Source organism: Bufo gargarizans, chromosome 1, assembly GCF_014858855.1.
Source record: "Bufo gargarizans isolate SCDJY-AF-19 chromosome 1, ASM1485885v1, whole genome shotgun sequence".
Lineage (NCBI taxonomy): Eukaryota > Metazoa > Chordata > Amphibia > Anura > Bufonidae > Bufo > Bufo gargarizans.
In genome coordinates this window covers 182,261,203-182,278,733 of record NC_058080.1, presented here as the reverse complement: position 1 = coordinate 182,278,733, position 17,531 = coordinate 182,261,203, and the positions used below count along the sequence as shown (strand labels likewise).

The 17,531-nt window shown below is 42.1% G+C and overlaps 1 pseudogene; it reads right to left on the bottom strand.

The window, feature by feature from the left end:
• Positions 1–15,815: 15,815 nt before the first annotated feature.
• Positions 15,816–15,934, bottom strand: LOC122925204 (annotated as a pseudogene).
• Between the last annotated feature and the right edge of the window lie 1,597 nt (positions 15,935–17,531).

Genomic DNA, 17,531 nt, shown 5'->3' with positions numbered 1-17,531 from the left:
TGGAGGTGTTGGCCTGCCTTACCGCCAGCGTTTTGTCTGAGCCGGTATTTAGTGCTGCTGGTGGCATTATAACAGATAAGCGTATCCGCCTGTCAACTGAAAATACTGACAGGTAGACTCTTATAAAAATGAACAAGGCCTAGATTGACCATGACTTCTCGACTCCACCAGAGGAAAGCTGATGAACATAAAGGCACTCTAAATGTGTTGTTTATAATGTACTGAATACACTGTATTCCCATGCACCCCTTCCACCACAACAAGGGTATATGGTTGAATCTTCCTTTTCTCATCCTCCTTCTCCTCTTCCATCATATCAATACATGCTTATTTGTCGTATATAATGCCCTCGCATATATTGCCTTCGCATGTAATGTTTTACAGGGTCAGCTCAGCTACAGGCCCTCGCATACAATTTTTTAAAGGGTCAGCTCAGCTGCAGGCCTTCACATATAATTTTTTAGAGGGTCAGCTCACCAGCAGGCCCTCGCATATAATGTTTTACAGGGTCAGTTCACCAGGAAGCCCTCGGATATAATTTTTTAGAGGGTCAGCTCACCAGGAGGCCCTCGCATATAATTTTTTACAGGGTGAGCTCAGCTGCAGGCCCTTGCATATCATTTTTTAGAGGGTCAGCTTACCAACAGGCCCTCGCATATAATGTTTTACAAGATCAGCTCACCAGTAGGCCTTCACCTACAATCTTTTACAGGGTCAGCTCACCAGAAGGCCCTCGCATATAATGTTTTAGAGGGTCAGCTCACCTGCATGCCCTCACCTACAACCTTTTAGAGGGTCAGCTGACCAGCAGGCCTGCACCAAAAATCTTTTACAGGGTCAGCTCACCTGCAGGCCCTCAACTAATTATACGCATGCTGCCTTGCTTGGATGTGGTAGCTGTAGCTGTTTCTCAGGGTCCCTCTCCGGAATCAAACCCTGATTTCCCGTTACCCGTAGTCACCATGGTTTGCGCTGACAATAACTTTGAAAGTTGATAGGCCAGACATCCAAATGGATTGTCGCTGTCACGGGGACGTGCGATCGGCCCCAGGTTATCTAGAGTTACCAAAGGGGCAGCAAGCTCTCACCCATAATGTTTTAGATGGTCAGATTAGCAGGCCCTTGCTCCAAATGTTTTTGGCCATCAATCATAATTTTTCAAGGCTGTGTATGATTCCCTCCTTTATGTGTAACAAAGAGTGTATTGTAGTGCCGGTTCCTTGTAATTTTTGGCAGCCCTTTCACTTAGTGCATAGGCTTTATGAGTGTAGGAGTCCCACTACATGAACAGTTGTACCACAATGTGAATGAGGCCCTCCTTTATGTGATATAGAGGTTGTATCAGATTGCCTCTTCCTTGTAATTTTTGGCAGCACTTGCACTTTATATACAAGTACATATACAGGAAAGAATGTTTCCTAACAATTTTTCCTATAAAATCGATTTTATCTTCGTTTTTGTGCGTATTATTGTCAGTCTGTAAAAGTGGCAAACTACTTGGACAACATCGTTCCCAGCAGCGACCTGGGAGTCCAAGATGCATCCAAACATCCTCCCCATGCTGTTCCCGAACCATTTCGGTGATATTACCATCAATTTCTGACCTTTTCCTATAAACCAGGCACCCTCCCCTCTTCAGAGCAGGGAGTGCCTGGTTTAATGCTCGGGTTCTCCCATTGACTTCCATTCTATATGCCGATTTGTTCGACCCAAGCACTATGGTGCTCGATCAACACTACTGTTCACATTTGGTGTTTTTTGCGCTAAAAGCGTTTCTTGTCATGCTTCTAGAGAAAAATACACGCCGTTCAAATTTGGTGTTATTTGCGGTAAAACCATTTATTTTCAGTTCAGTACAATACAAGAAAAATAGACGCTGTTCACATTTGGTGTTATTTGCTCTAAAAACATTTATTGTTAGTTAATAATACAATTTGGCACCCGCGCCCGTGACCCGTGTTTCCTGCCCGTCAAAAAATATAACCTGTCCTATTTTTTTCACAGGAAACGGGTCGCGGCCCCATTCAAGTGAATGGGGCCGTGAAAAACGCGGTTGCACACCCGTTTGTCATCCGCGTCCGCGCCCGCTCCGCGCCCGTTTTATTTCTTCTTATGGCATGGGCAAATTGTCTGGCCAAAACTTGTGGCATTAAAATTGAAAAAAAAAAATAGACAGGAAGTTTTAGGTGACAGGATATGCTAGTCATCTGTGGTAAACAGCTTCTGTGTGGTGAGGCAGCTATTGCAGCAGGTTCAATTACATCCACAATGCCACGATGGGATGTAGAAAAACTAATATCCCTCGACCAGGAGAGGCCCAAGCTATGGGATACCCGGCATAATTCATATATTGACCGCCTAAAAAAGGATGCTTCGTGGGAGCAAGTGGCACGGAGCATGCGCCGAAGTGAATGGGCCAAGGCTGATAGCCGAGGCCGGGCCGAATTAGGTAAGTGTTATCAATGTAGTTGTGCTGTCCTTGCCCTCTGTGTGGCCCTAAGATGTAGTTGGAAATTCCCTGAGGTGACAATAGTGTTTTTGGGGGGGTCCAGCCTCTTTTTGCCGAAAGGCCTGTACATGGTTTTTAAATGAGGCGTCTATTTTTCCCCTTTATTAATTAATTACCTCACAATTGTCTTCTATGTCATTTCTAAACAGTTAAACAAACCAAAACCCGCTGGGCAAGTTGCCGCGACCAGTTCCAGCGGGAGATGACCAGCAAAGGCCGGAGTGGGGAGGGAACGTCGCGGAAACGGGCCTATATTTATATGGCCCAATTGCAATTTCTGCGGCCAGTTATGGAATTGAGGCCGTAAGTATTTATCACGTTTTTTTCATAATGTTTCATATTTGTACACTTACGTTTTTTTGGGCCAAGCTAAAGTTTCCCCGAAAAAAATGGATACAGTTGAGTTGTTCTATTGAAGACCTATACTTTCTGTAGGGCAGCCATGTCATAACTGACTACATCCTGCTTTTTAACTACTGAAACTCCCAGCATGATAGAATAGCTGTAAGCTACTCAGTCCTGCTTGGAGTTGTAGTTGGGCATCAGCTGGAGGGCAACAGTTTGTACATGCCTGGTGTTGGTTGCCTACATCAGTTTAGTGGTGGAGTCAAACCAGGGTCCACCGCTTAGGAGCTGAATGATGAGACGACACGTGAAGTGTGCAGATGGCGCCTCCCTTCTCTGTTTTGTTTGTGTAGAAGCAATTTATTGTCCCTCCTGGAACATAGATGTTGGAACAAGAAAAGCGAATAGAGATGACACTTGCGCACTGCACGCATTATTTCCTCATACAGTAGATCATCGTGTTTGTCGGCTCCTAGTCACACACCAATGTTTAACAAAGCTTTTCATAAGCCTCCCATTTTAATGGGAGCCCGGACTAGGGTTTTTTTGTTAAAAATTTTAGGGCGACATGAGATTTGTACCATAGCGACATATTATCTAAATTTGGTTTGTTTTGGAAATGGGTACCCTTTACGTATTGGCATTGTAATTTATATAGCAGAATTGGTATTGCACCAAACACCACATGGTTTCCTTACATTCCTCCTATAAAATGACAATAACCACATCCGAGGCAAAAGTGGAAAGCTGAGGTTGCAACAACGCTTGAGCAGCAGGATTACAACTAGTACTCTCACCATGGTCAAGTGTGGCCTGGTACATGTTGTTTATCTGTAAATGTTGTTCTACGTTCAAATTACATCTTGTATCTTTACATGTTGGTAGCGGGGCACATGCAGATGAGTTGGCCTCAATTTCAGCACTGGTTTTGGTCCTTGAATGCGGAATCCTCTTCAGAGGCTGGACAGCTCCAAGCAGCAAACAATGTTTTCCCATTTCCGAAACAATAGGCCTTTATTCCATTTGTATCCAAATGTATTTTAAATTGGATTTCCACATTTCACATTGAAGCAGTTATTTGTTGTGTAAATTAAAATCTCTGATGTATGCTGCCACTCCGTATATATATTCTATTTGCACGGTTCTTTTGCGCCTAATATAATCTATGTGCTTTTGTAATGTGGAACTCTAATGATCTAATGTGTTTTTTGTATTCATTTTTTTACATACAGTACTGTGGACAGTCTGGATCCGTCCCACGAGTCAGATATATCGGGCAGTGAAACCCCTGCGGTCTTTTCCCCGCAGGCAAGTCCTGATCCAACCCCGGCTGAGGACCCGGAGGACTCCACGCTGGCCGAGGCCCCCCTACCACTGGCCAGTCCACCCAGGATTGTCCAGCCTCAGCCCAGACGGCGCCGCCAAGTCCCTCCCTCTACCTCTGGGCCAGAGAGTCGGGAGGTTATTGATGCCCGCGTCATCGATTTTCTGGCCCAGAGGAGGAGTGATGGCAAGGAGGAAAAGCTGTTGAGGGGACTGGGCCAACTCCTGCAGCAGGTCGCACCAAATGAACATCCGGACTGCGTGGCTTCCATAGCCATCGTGATAAAAATGTTCACTTGCCCCAACCATGGGGACATCATTGGCAGATTAAATGCCATGCGAATTGACATAGAAAATGCTGGCCAGCAGCCCAATCCTGCCCCATACCAATTCCCTCCCCAACCCACCCAAGGCCCTTCTTATGCACCCCCACCACAGTACCTTCCACCTCAGGGGCCAAGTCATTCTGTGGGACAGCCCCTTTACCATCCCAGTTTAGCAACTGGGGCACCACCACAGGCCCATGTCAGACCACGGTCCTCTTTTCCGCCCGGGTCGTTCTCTCAGGACCTTCTTGAATTGTAATTTTTGGTTGTTTTGTTACAAAAAGCACTTTATATGTTATTGGTTTGATGGTGGAAAATTACCATTGACTGTGTTTTGGGTGAGCCCAATATTTTATTAAAGTATGGTTTGGGTCCCAACTAATTGACTATTGTTTTATTTGCACACTACACACAACATTTATATTTTAAAACACAATGTAAAACAAAAGCTACACACACTGTATCTCACAAAGCCACACTTTATTTTGACAATCAACATCTTTATTTAGGGTTCCTGTGCAGATGAGGTATTAGAAAAAAATTTGGACCCGAAGAGCCAAATATCAAGATGTTTCAGTAAATTACCATTTAGAGGGCCCACGTCAATGGTCCTCATTATCTTGCGAGTCCCTACACTCAACTACCACAATCATTTATATAAATTTAGCTACAAAATAAAAAAAAACTAAAGAGCCCAGAAGAATTCAAAAAATGCCACGAATAGCATCCCTCTGCCACGGCAAAGACCCCTCTGGGCTGATAAAGTAGTCTGCAATGAGTTCCCGAACTGCAAGGCCTGCAGTCCCAGGTCGTCTATGCAGGGTCCTTTCCAAACCCAAATCTGATGACGTAGGAAGATCTTCCATGTCAACAGAAGAGGAAGCCTCGTAAATCCTGGTGAAGTTGTGTAGAACAACACAAGCTTGAATCACCAGGGTAGCATTCTCCGGATCCATCTGTATGGATGACAAAAACACCCTCCACTTGCTAGAGAGTATCCCGAAAGCGCACTCCACATACCGACGGGCACGAGTCAACCGGTAGTTGAAGATACGCCTCCTGTCATCCAAACCACGCTTTGGGAAGGGCCGCATAACATGTGGAGTCAATGCAAACCCTTCATCCGCCACGATGACAAATGGAGCCGGCGGACCTGCATATCCGGGCAGTCTTCTGGACTCGGGCAGGGCAAGCTGGTTGGCACGAAGCCGCTCACCCATTCTAGAAGCACTAAAGATCCGAGCATCCGCAGTGCTTCCATAGGACCCGATATCTACCATTATAAACCGGTAATGACTGTCAGCAACAGCCATCAGCACTACCGAAAAATATTGTTTATAATTGAAGAAACGGCTCCCTGAGTGTGGCGGCTTCTTCACACGGATGTGCTTGCCATCCGTTGCCCCGATGCAGTTTGGAAACTGCGCAGAATTTTGGAAGCCCTCAGCGATCCGAAGCCAATCGTCCACCTTGGGCTGCGGCATCACCGTCTCTCGGAGTTGCTGCCAGATGACATGGCAGGTGTGTCGTACAAGTCTCGAGATCGTTGAGGTCCCTAAAAGAAACTCAAAATGCAGGGATGCAAAAGAGTTCCCAGTGGCAAGGAATCTGTAGGAAAAAGGATATAATAAAAAAAAAGTCAGCAACAAATCACATGTAACAACAGATTCATGATTCTAGTATAATGCTGAATACACTACAGGATTGAAAACACCCTATGTCTAGTGGTGGGGAACCTATGGGACGGGTGCCATAGTCGGCACTCAAGGCCCTGTGTGTGGGTACACACACCCTTTGAAAAGTCTAGGGTTTACCAATATACACCTTAGACTTTACAAAGCACTGAGCAGCACAGGGCACACCATGATAAGGACAGGCAGCACTGAATTGAAGCAGCCTATTAAAGCTAACAGAGAAAATGCATTGACGCCAAACTAACTTGGACTATAGTTTGCAGGGTAATTTGGCGTATTTAAATAGTACACAAAACGTGTAGTTGAAGGGTTGCAGGATAAAAACTCAGTCTGAAAACGGTTCGCCCTCACTGACCTATGTATTTGCTTGCATTAAATTTGTAAAACAACAAACGGGGTATAGGAGCAAAACAATACCAGCTATTGGGGTGTGGGCAGTACTACCACAACTAAGTGACAACAACTATGTTTAGCCCCTTTTAAATGCAGTAAATACTGTGCAAGTTCGCAAATCTGAGAACATTATGCATGATGAGGACGTTATCAAGAAAACTCAGGGGTTGCCAGCAGCACAATCATACAAAATAGGGTACAGACCGGTACATAGACTTTGAACAGGGTGGTGCACGCAGAGAGAGATCCTGACAGAGGGACCAATTTCATTCAGACACTACAAAAAACCCCGGCACTCGCCAGTATTTGACGAAAAATGTGGAAAGATTAACTCAGAAAGGAAAGTTACAGCCTGCTGAATCACGGCGGACTGACTGGATTAAACACCATTTTTAACAAACTCCTGGCGAGTGCAGCGTATTTTTGGAGTGTCTGGAGGACGATAGCTCAACACAAGTTAGAAACTACCTCCAAATTTTATTTAAAAAAAGTCAAAAAATGAAAGGTCATGTGACAGGGACTAACGTGTTACGAAACAAACCATTAAACCCAAAAAATAACCAATATGGGCAAAGAAATGCAACTTCAGCAAACAGTAGCACATGTCTCACAGCAGCCATTTTCTAGCACATGTTCCCCCTGACACAAGCCTTGCACATTACTGGTGAAACTTAACAAGTAGTATACTGCTTACCTCAACGTGATGATGAGCCTTTCCTCAGGAGAAATGCTGCGCCTCATATTGGTGTCCATAAAGGTAAGGACAGTACGTAGAGACGACAGCAATCGATCAAAAGTACCCACTGACATCCGAAAGAAGGAAAAGAACTTCTCCGGATGGCGGCAAAGATCTTGATATAGCGTATGGAAGTGTCCTTTCCGGTACCGTTGTGAAACAATGGGATGGACCCAAAATCGTCGCCTTCTACTCGGTTCCTCATTCATCAAAGGAGTGCGCTGTCCCCAACGCCGAGAAACCAGCCAATGCAGCAAGACCTCGTCCTCAGAATCAGACATGGTGATACAGCAAAGAGAGCAGCCAAAATAACCTCTGTACTCTGGAAAGACTACAGAAAATGGCCACAAATGCATACTCAGGTGCCCTTCATTTATACCAGTATCCTGGGTGGAGATATTAAAATGACATTTTTTTAACCAGTCCAGGATTTCTGACGGGCCACAAAAAAAAACGGGAACACGGACACACGGAAGCACAACGGAAGCAAAAACGGTCACGGATCACGGGATAACGGAACCACGTTTTGCGGACCGTGAAAAAAAACGTGTGCATGAAGACTTATTTGGTCGGTTTTGGCCCCGCGACTGCCCAAATAAGTGAAGTGTGCAGTGATTCTAATAGCGACACGTGTCATCTGCATGTCATACTGACTGACAGTATTATTTCACATTTGGTGTTATTTGCGGTAAAACCAGTTATTGTCAGTTCAGAACAATAAGAGAAAAATAGAAGCTGTTTACATTTGGTGTTATTTGCGCTATAAGCATTTCTTGTCACATTTCTAGAGAAAAAGAGAAAATGGTGTTATTTGGTGTTATTTGCGCTAAAAACATTTATTTTCAGTTCAGTACAATACAAGAAAAATAGACGCTGTTCACATTTGGTGTTATTTGCACTAAAAACATTTATTGTAATTTCAGTACAATACGAGAAAAATAGATGCTGTTTACATTTGGTGTTATTTGCGCTAAAAGCGTTTATAGTCATGTTTCTAGAGAAAAAGAGAAAAATACACACAGTTCACATTTGGTGTTATTTGCGCAGAAGTAATTTAGTGGCCTATTTCAGTACAATACGAGAAATATATACTCAGTTCACGTTTGCTGTTATTTGCTCAGAATTAATTTAGTGGCCTATTTCAGTACAAAAAGAGAAATATATTCGTGGCTTCTAGTGGTGTTTTATTTTGCTTTTAATTTATTTAGTTCAGCTAAAAGTATGACAGACAAAGAAGTGCCAGGCAACGCACAGAGAAGTGGCAGAGGCGTAAATGATTCTGGCGCAGGCACAGGTCGCAGCAGAGTAAGGGGGCATGGCACCAGGGGTTTCTTCCCGAGGCCTGAGCTCCCAGTGTCAGCTAGCGGTCATGTCTTGACCAGCAACCCAGCGGTTCTTTATTGGTGGACTCGATCTTTGGCTTCGTCGCAAGTGACAGTAGCACCAGTGGCCTGAGTCTAGAGTCACTGATGAGCAGCTTTCTTCACCCGCATAGTGAAGAAACTACTCACCAGCAGCAGCAGGTAGACCTGGAGGAGGACTTGAACCAGCAGGTGGTGGCATACTTTGACAGACTGTATTGGCATCAGAAGACATGCAAATATGCTCCACAGACAGGGCCTTCTCGCCACAGATTTATCATGGAGACACTGGATTTTACAATATTACATTATTATTTTGTGCTTTAGCAATACTGATGGATTATTAAGCAAATGTTGAATGAGTCAAGGCGGTTGCTCCACACAGGATCCGTTTTTTTGTTGGTTATTGTTCTGACAGATCAGAGGAAGGGCAAAATAATCAGTGACGTCAACAGAAACTTAACTGCTGACACCCTCTCCACTCTGTCGGGAGGGCTCTACTTGTATAAGCGTTTAATAGAACAGGTTCTGTAGACATCTATGTAGAATCAGCTGCCGAGGGTGTAAAAGGAGTGTGCTTCTTCTTTCTTTACACTAATATCGACCTGTAAGGCTGAGTTAATACTTGAGTTATTTGGTCGGTTTTGGGCCCGTGACTGCCCAAATAAGTGAAGTGCGCAGTGATAGCCATACATGTCATCTGCATGTCACACTGACTGACAGTATTATTCACTACCCCAACACACTCCCTTTGCATGTTACTGCAAAGCACAGTGTTCTACACCTATATAAAGGCTCTCTGAAGCCTGGAAATTGCTGTTTTTTTATGCGATTCGTCGTGAATTTGGATCAAAGCTAATTCGCCGAACCGGCCGAATCGAATTTTTGAGAAATTCGCTCATCTCTAATCGTGAAGCTACATGGTATTCCCTCTGATGTGGTGTCAGATAGGGGGAATCAGTTTGTTTCCAGATTCTGGAAGGCGTTTGTACAATTGTTCTTCTCTTCGGCCTTTTATCCTCAGTCGAACGGACAGACTGAACGCACTAACCAGAATCTGGAGACTTATTTGAGATGTTTTGTCTCAGAGAATCAGGAGGAGTGGTCTTCATTTTTGTCTTTGGCCAAGTCCACTGATAAGTCGCCGTTTTTTAGGGCATATAGGTTCCATCTGCAGTTTGGCACATTTTCTGGTACTGAGACTTCTGGTATACCTGAAGAGGAAAGAATTTCCTCTTCTATGTCATTTATTTGGCGGAAAATTCAAAATAATAAAAAAAAAAAATAGGCAACAAGTATAAACGCATGGCTGACAAAAGACGTATGAGTGGTCCGATCTTAAGAGAGGGTGATTCTGTGTGACTGTCCACAAGAAACATTAAGTTGAAGTTACCTTCTTGGAAGTTGTTTCAAAGGTTTATTGGTCCATATAAGATCTCTGCCATTATTAACCCGGTAGCCTTTCGTCTTGAACTTCCGCAGGCTTTAAAAATTCATAATGTTTTCCACAAATAACTGCTGAAGAGATATGTCGAACCTGCTGAACCATCCTCCTTGCCTCCCGCTCCTGTCATGGAGGACAGTAATCTTGAATTTCAGATCGCCATGATAGTGGAAGGGTTACGGTCCAGAGGAGAGAATGTGGGTTCCAGCAGCCGATGCTAGTCACCTTGTAAAACACTTTCCCAGGGCTCATCCGGATAAGGTCAGTCCTGGGTGTTCGGAGGTCACACGTAGAAGGGGGGTACTTTTACGGTCCCTCCCATGACAGAGGTTAGAAGATCTGAGAGACTGGCTGCACGTGAGGTTATCTGACAGCCTCTCTGTTTTCACTTGTTGCAGTGTTGTTGGTAATGACCACACCTCTTGTTTCAGGTGCAGCTTGTGGTCATTACTGCTCCTCTGTTTAGTCTGGACTCACACTTCATACCATGCGGTTGATATTCTCTGCCTGGAGTTGGAAGAGCTGGTGTGTGGTCCTCATCAGAGTTCCTGCTCATCCATTTTCTATTGAAGATAAGTGTTTTTCTCTTTTTATTTTGTTGTTCCCATTTGCTTGTTGTTTACTAGGCCTCAGGGAGACGCTGGTTCATTAATCTGGGAAGGTACCAGTAGTCTCAGACCCTGTCACTATTCCTAGGGCTATTCAGTGTTACTAGGGCATAGGTTTTCAGGGTCTATTCATATTTACAGGAGTCAGGGTGTCACGGCCTTTGCTGTGTGCGCCGTGACACTGTTGCCAACATGGGGATTGTGTTGGGGGAATTCTTCAGACCTGAAAGCCCTTGGTCTGCTGATATGGCTCATTAACCCACCTGTGAGGCCCCATTGATCATACAAAGTTATTCCTATACACAAGCGGCTACAGACTCAATAGTATTTTGCCGCTTATATCAGCAAACCTCTGCTGTTTGTGGGTAATACAAGAGATTCCGCAGCAAATGAATATTCACTTATTATTTTAAACACAGCAACACAATGAATTTGATTTGCCCTATAGGATTCTTATCTTTGTTGAACAATTACTTACACAGATGGATCTGGATTAACCACAAGTGACTGTCTTTTTTTCTTTGGATTCCGTTTTTCACCTTTTTATAATATTGGCACTTGGATACCGGGACTGTTCTTCAATATCAGCACATTGGGAATTGGTGTTTTTTTTTTTTTTTTTACATTTTGTATAGATAGTAGATGTATTGATTATATTTGCTCAGATAACACTCCCCTACAGCGGGAGCCTCCAAGCGTATATAGATTGGACGGATCTGACCACTAGCAGCTCCATTCAATCTACAATAGCTTATTATGTTCTCTTAGCGACCATCACTAGTTTTATATTTATTGTTTAGTATAATTTTATTGTGTATTTTATTGGGCAGTGACAGGCTTGTATTTTATACTGTCTGAAGATATTAACTGATAGTTCCTACACCAAGCGCTTGCACTTTTGGCACGATTCGAAATTTTCTCTACTACAACAGTGCGAGAGGCCGCGGTCGGCGGATTTGACTCGGGACCCTCACGCTGCTTACACACTCTGAAAAGGCTTACCCGCACTTACTAAAGTGGCGACCCCTCTTGGGGGCCACCACACCAAGCACTTGCACTTTTGCCACAATTTGCAATTTTCTCTGAACGCACCTGCACTTTAGCCTCCACACCTTCTTGTTAGACATCAATGAAAATAAATGTAATCTCAAATTCTCCTCCAATACGAATCAGGAATATACAGAATTCCTGGATATTCGGATTACTACTCAGAATGACCGTTATGTTTGTACTACTTTTCAGAAAGAAGTAGCTAAGAACAGCTTCATCCTCTTTTCTAGCTGCCATTTGCCTTCTTGGCTATTGAACATACCAACAGGACAGTTTCGTAGAATAAAGAGAAACTGCACTAACGAGACAGAATTTGAGGATGAGGCTGTTATGATGAAGAAAAATTTTTTAGAAAAAGAATATCCAGAGACAGTTGTCGAGAAAGCACTATGTAAGGTTAGAAAAATGGATAGAAAAATGTTTTTCGAAACCAAACAAAAGAAGGATGATAAACCCGCTAATGATAACAAATTCCGTATAATACTGCCATATAATGCACAACATAAAAAAATAGAACAAAGCATCAAAAAGAATTGGCATCTTATTCAGAACGATAAAATTATAGGCCCTTTAATCCCACCTTTACCAGAGATAGTGTACACAAAGGCCCCCAACTTGGGTATAAAAATAGCACCATCAGACAAGAGAAACTGGATCTGGAAATAAATGGTTAAAAATGAGTGGGTTTTACAGATGTGGTCGCTGTATAAATTGCAGGAATACGTCCTTTGCAAAAAGGACTATGCGAGTGACTTCAACACAGAACAATTTTTCAGTTGAGATAAAAGATCTTCTCACTTGCAATAGTTCAAATGTAATTTATATTATTGAATGCCCATGTGCCAAACAATATATTGGCAGGACCAAAAGATCCCTAAAAGTTAGGATTACGGAACATATAAATAACATCAAGAAAGGATACGAAAAACATGTACTATCAAAACATTTTAAATTGATGCACAACCAAGATCCCAAGTCTTTAACCTTTGCAGCATTTGAACAAATAGAACGCCATTGGAGGGGAGGGAATCACATTGCCCGGATGTCTAGGGCTGAGTCCAGGAAGATCTTCGAATTTGGCAGTTTGGCCCCAGCAGGACTAAATGCCGAATTTGAAATTTTCGGGTTTTTGTGATGGGTCGGGTGTCTTTGGCCCATGGGGAGTACTAGTCGGGCTGTTTAGCAGCACTATGACCCCCCCTGTGCTAGAGATCCCCGACCCCAATCCACATATACCACCATCCTATGTACTCCGCCCGAACCATTTCAGGGAATGAGCCCCATGGAACATTGTTTATTGCATTATATCCAACAAGAAAATATATATGAGTTCCCTACAGAATATAATACCTGACAATCTTTTATAAAATATTTTATATATTTTTATACTTTTATATTTTAGACCCTATATAGAACGTTCCCTATTATTTAATATATTTTTAATATGAGACCATTAAAGGTGTATAAGTTGTATATTTATTGTATTTTAGAAGAATGTGTGATATGGAATGTTATTATCTACATTGGTCACAACTGTAACTAGCTATTGTATAATTTGATATGCAAAATTTGATATGTATAATGATTCTGGTTGGTTTAGGAATACACAAAACAGAAAAACGCATGTGCGCATAAAAACCGCAGATTTATCGCAGGATTATCGCACATAAAAAAATCGCATGTGCGCAAAAAAACCGCAGATTTTTCGCAGGATTATCACAATATAAGGAAATTGGATCCAGATCCTTTGGGTCCATTTCAGGTTTATTAAAGAGCCCTTTGGAGGATAAAAAGCCGGCAAGTTAGTCAGACCCAAACTAGCCACTGAGGAAGAAGGCAGGTAGCCTTTGAAACGCGTCTGGCAAGGAGCAATTGGATCTGACAATACACCGGCAACAACTTTCTACGATATTGGATTGAAAGCGCTTTCTAAAAGGACTATTATCATCGATCCAAAGAGGCAGAATATCTATCTACCTCAAGCAAAGACATTGGACGTGGATCTGCAGCGTGACACAGCCAGCACTTCTGCTCACAGCCGGGTGGATACAGCATCGTTAGCAGCTAATTCAGCTGTGTTATCCAAAGGCAAGTCCTGTTTGCATCTACACCACGTGGGACGCCACGGTGGGAATAGGACGATATGTGAGTAAGAACCATTCAGCTCCATAATACTGCTGGATATATGTATATTGCTGCTCAAACATCTTGATTTGCTGATTGAATATTGCGTAATATTGCTGGACATATTTATACCATTGCTCAAGTATCCTGCCGCGTCCATTGCGGTTGTTCAAACATACAGCCTATTCAGGCAGATATCTGCTTAAATTGAATATATTTGTGGACAACTGTACGGACCAAGCCAGGATTCAGGTCACATGTCCTACCATTAAAGAAACACTGCGGCACCAGTGGGATACAGCTACTTTATTGACTCTTCAGAAATATATACATATTTATTTATTTATACACATTATCTCACCAATTGTTTTTCAATTATAAATTGTTGATCCAATGGATTTTATGTAACATTTTATGCTGCATTTTACCCATTGGTCACCATTAGTCACTGTGCACTTACTATTTATTTATTTATCCACTCACTGATCTAATTATTTCTTTTCTGGAGGTATATTTGCTGTCAACCACTGTTGTAGATAATAGAAGACAAAAGTACTGTGTTACATCTGCTAATGTCAGACTGGACCTATTAACACTGGATTGGATACTTTGATTTTTTATCAGCTATAACAGTGGACAGTTGCATGCTCATTTTATCCATTTTATAAGTTTTATCAATTTATGTCGATTTAGGGAACTTAGTTCTGTTTAGGGTATAACATTACTGTGTATTGCTCATATAAATTTGTTCAATTTATCGCTACTAATAAATTAATATATTATTTGAGTCGCTTTGCCTACCTTGTGATCTAGATATATGAGTGCCCATCTTACTTCTTTTTAATATTATTGTTCTTGGTGATTGGGTACAACATCTGTTTGGTGCACCTTGCCATCCCAAACCAGAGGTGAACAAAAACACGTCCCACGGCGCGAATTACCGTCAGCCAGTCACCAGGATCAAGAAGAAATCTTTTTATTGCAGCGATACAACGCGTTTCGGGGAATCACTCCCCTTCATCAGGTACACAGAGCTGCACAAAGTAACAGCACAAGGCTACACATATTTATACTTACAAACATACCGCCCTTAAAGGGTCACAGGGTCAGAAGGGAGGAGATTTGGGTGTTGCCTAAATGATCAGTGGCAAATATAATGTGCATATCTGCAAGCTCTCATAATGAGCCGCCGATGTGCACATTAGAAACACATTTGTATTATATAAAGCTAGAAAAGCACACTGAAAATAGTCCGTTTTGTAAGTGACCTCAAAACAATACGCCCATATGGGGGCCGACCCTATGAGGTGTGCAATAGCAAACGCATCACAGGTTTCTAATCAAATAAGGCGATTGTAAAGTTCTATCAAGACTCTAGGACCTGTGTCACATGACCGGATCCCAGTCACGTGAGAGCCGTTGCTCGGTCACAAGGTAACAAAAGTGGTGAGGGGGCCGTCCTCTCTAAAGAAGCTAGCTCACGTCACTCAACCTGGTATCACATGGCTCACATCACGTGAGTAAGATCCGATCATGTGAGAGCCGTTACCTAGTTACAGGGACACTTGAATGGTGAGAGAGCCGTCTGACTTGCATTTCTATAACCGCACATCGCATAGTCAGGTAGAAACTTATCAGAGTCGTTTTTATAAACCAGAGGGCGCTCTCACTGGAAATCTACTGTGATTCAACAGAAAAAGAACATTTAGAACATTCACAAAAATAGAGGAGGGGAGGAAAAAGAAAAGCATATATTGTGAAGATCACATACATATAATGTTGCCCTACAGATACAATAACTAGATTCCTGAAAAATAAACAATGTTATTAAACATAAATAGGAAGTGGCATGATACGACCTTAAAAAGATTTAAAAAATTGAAAAATTGATATATATATAAAGGTCTACAGCACCCGCTCTTCCCAGGTGGTCTCCCATCCAAGTACTGGCCGAGCCCAACCCTGCTTTGCTTCTGAGATCGGACGAGATCAGGTGTACCCAGGGTGGCATGGCCAATAAATAAAGGAAGGGAAATATAAAATCTGATACTCCTTTTAAGAAAAGAATTAAATAATTTTAGCCACTTATTAGGTTTCTAATTAAGAAAGTCCTTCTACTAAAAGAATATTAATATTAAGAATTAAAAATATATAAAAAGAATTTTTATGTGATTGGGACGTCATCCAATCAAATCACATAATAAATTGACATTAGTCATGCAGGATTTGGGGGATACAGGTGGGTGCATGCGTGCAGTTGGTAAAAGTACACACGCATGCCACCACTATCCCAAAATACCTGATGATTGACAAACATCACCAATTGGTGGCGTGGTTGTCACCCTATTATTTTATCAGAAAGAAGAAGTTCAAGACAGCAGTAATGTAGTTAAGGGTCTGGATCTAATAGAGAAAAGACAAACATCTATTACTCATATTTTCCCTTTCCAATGATGACAGGGTGTATATATCATCAATTTATAGATTGATTTCAAATGCCTCATTAAGACCCTGGGGACTCAGGCTATTAAGTTTATAGATCCAGAACATTTCACGTCTTTTGATTGTTTGTGTAATGTTCCGGGTGTCAGCATGAATTTTCTCTATAGGTATTACAAAAATACTTGAAAAAAGACCCTGATGTTTATCCGCAATATGTCTTGATACACTGTGCTACATAAATTTCTTCTTAGTGTTTGAACGGTGTTTGTTCAACCTATTCCGTAACGTCTGTGTGGTGCGACCGACGTACTGTAATCCACATTGGCATTCCAGCACGTAGATCACATTATTTGACCCACAGTCCATTGGTTGCTTAATATTAAAAATTTCCCCAGTAGTATTACTACGAAAAGAGGTAGAGTTACGTATAGAAAGGCAACATAGACATTTAGATTGTCTACATTTAGTACTGCCCACTGGTCTAGATGGTATAAATGAACTAATGTTCGACCCAGTTGCTTTTTGATGGAATTTACGTAATTTAGTAGGTGCTAACAAATTTTTTAGGGTTTTAGCTCTCCTAAAAGTTAGGGGCGGGTGGCTTGGTAGGGATTTGCCTATGTATGGGTCTTTTTTAATAATATGCCAATATTTGGAAAGGATATTTCTCACGTCCTTATGATTACCACTATAAGTAGTAATAAAGTTGGTACCCCATTTAATATTTTGCTGTTTGTCCTTTGCCTGATCTTTCTGGTTGGCTAATAGGCAATTTTCTTGTGTAAGAGCCTTGGCTCGATTAAAAGCCGCCTCAATAACCCTATGAGGATAACCTTTTTTCTGAAATCTTCTCCGAATGATTTCACTCTGTGAGATGAAATCCCTAGTTAGCGAACAGTTCCTCCTTAATCTCTTAAATTGACTAAAAGGGATATTTGTCTTCCATTTTTTAAAATGGAGACTTGAATACTCAAGATAACTATTGCAATCGACCTTTTTAAAGAACGTACGTGTTATAATTTTGTCACCAACAGCATTCATTTCTAAGTCCAAGAATTCAATTCTTGAACGGTCATGTGTCCCGGATAAAGTGATACCCCAATTAGAGGAATTCAAGTATTGAATAAAGCCCATAATGGAATCAGAATCTCCATCCCATATGAAAAACAAGTCGTC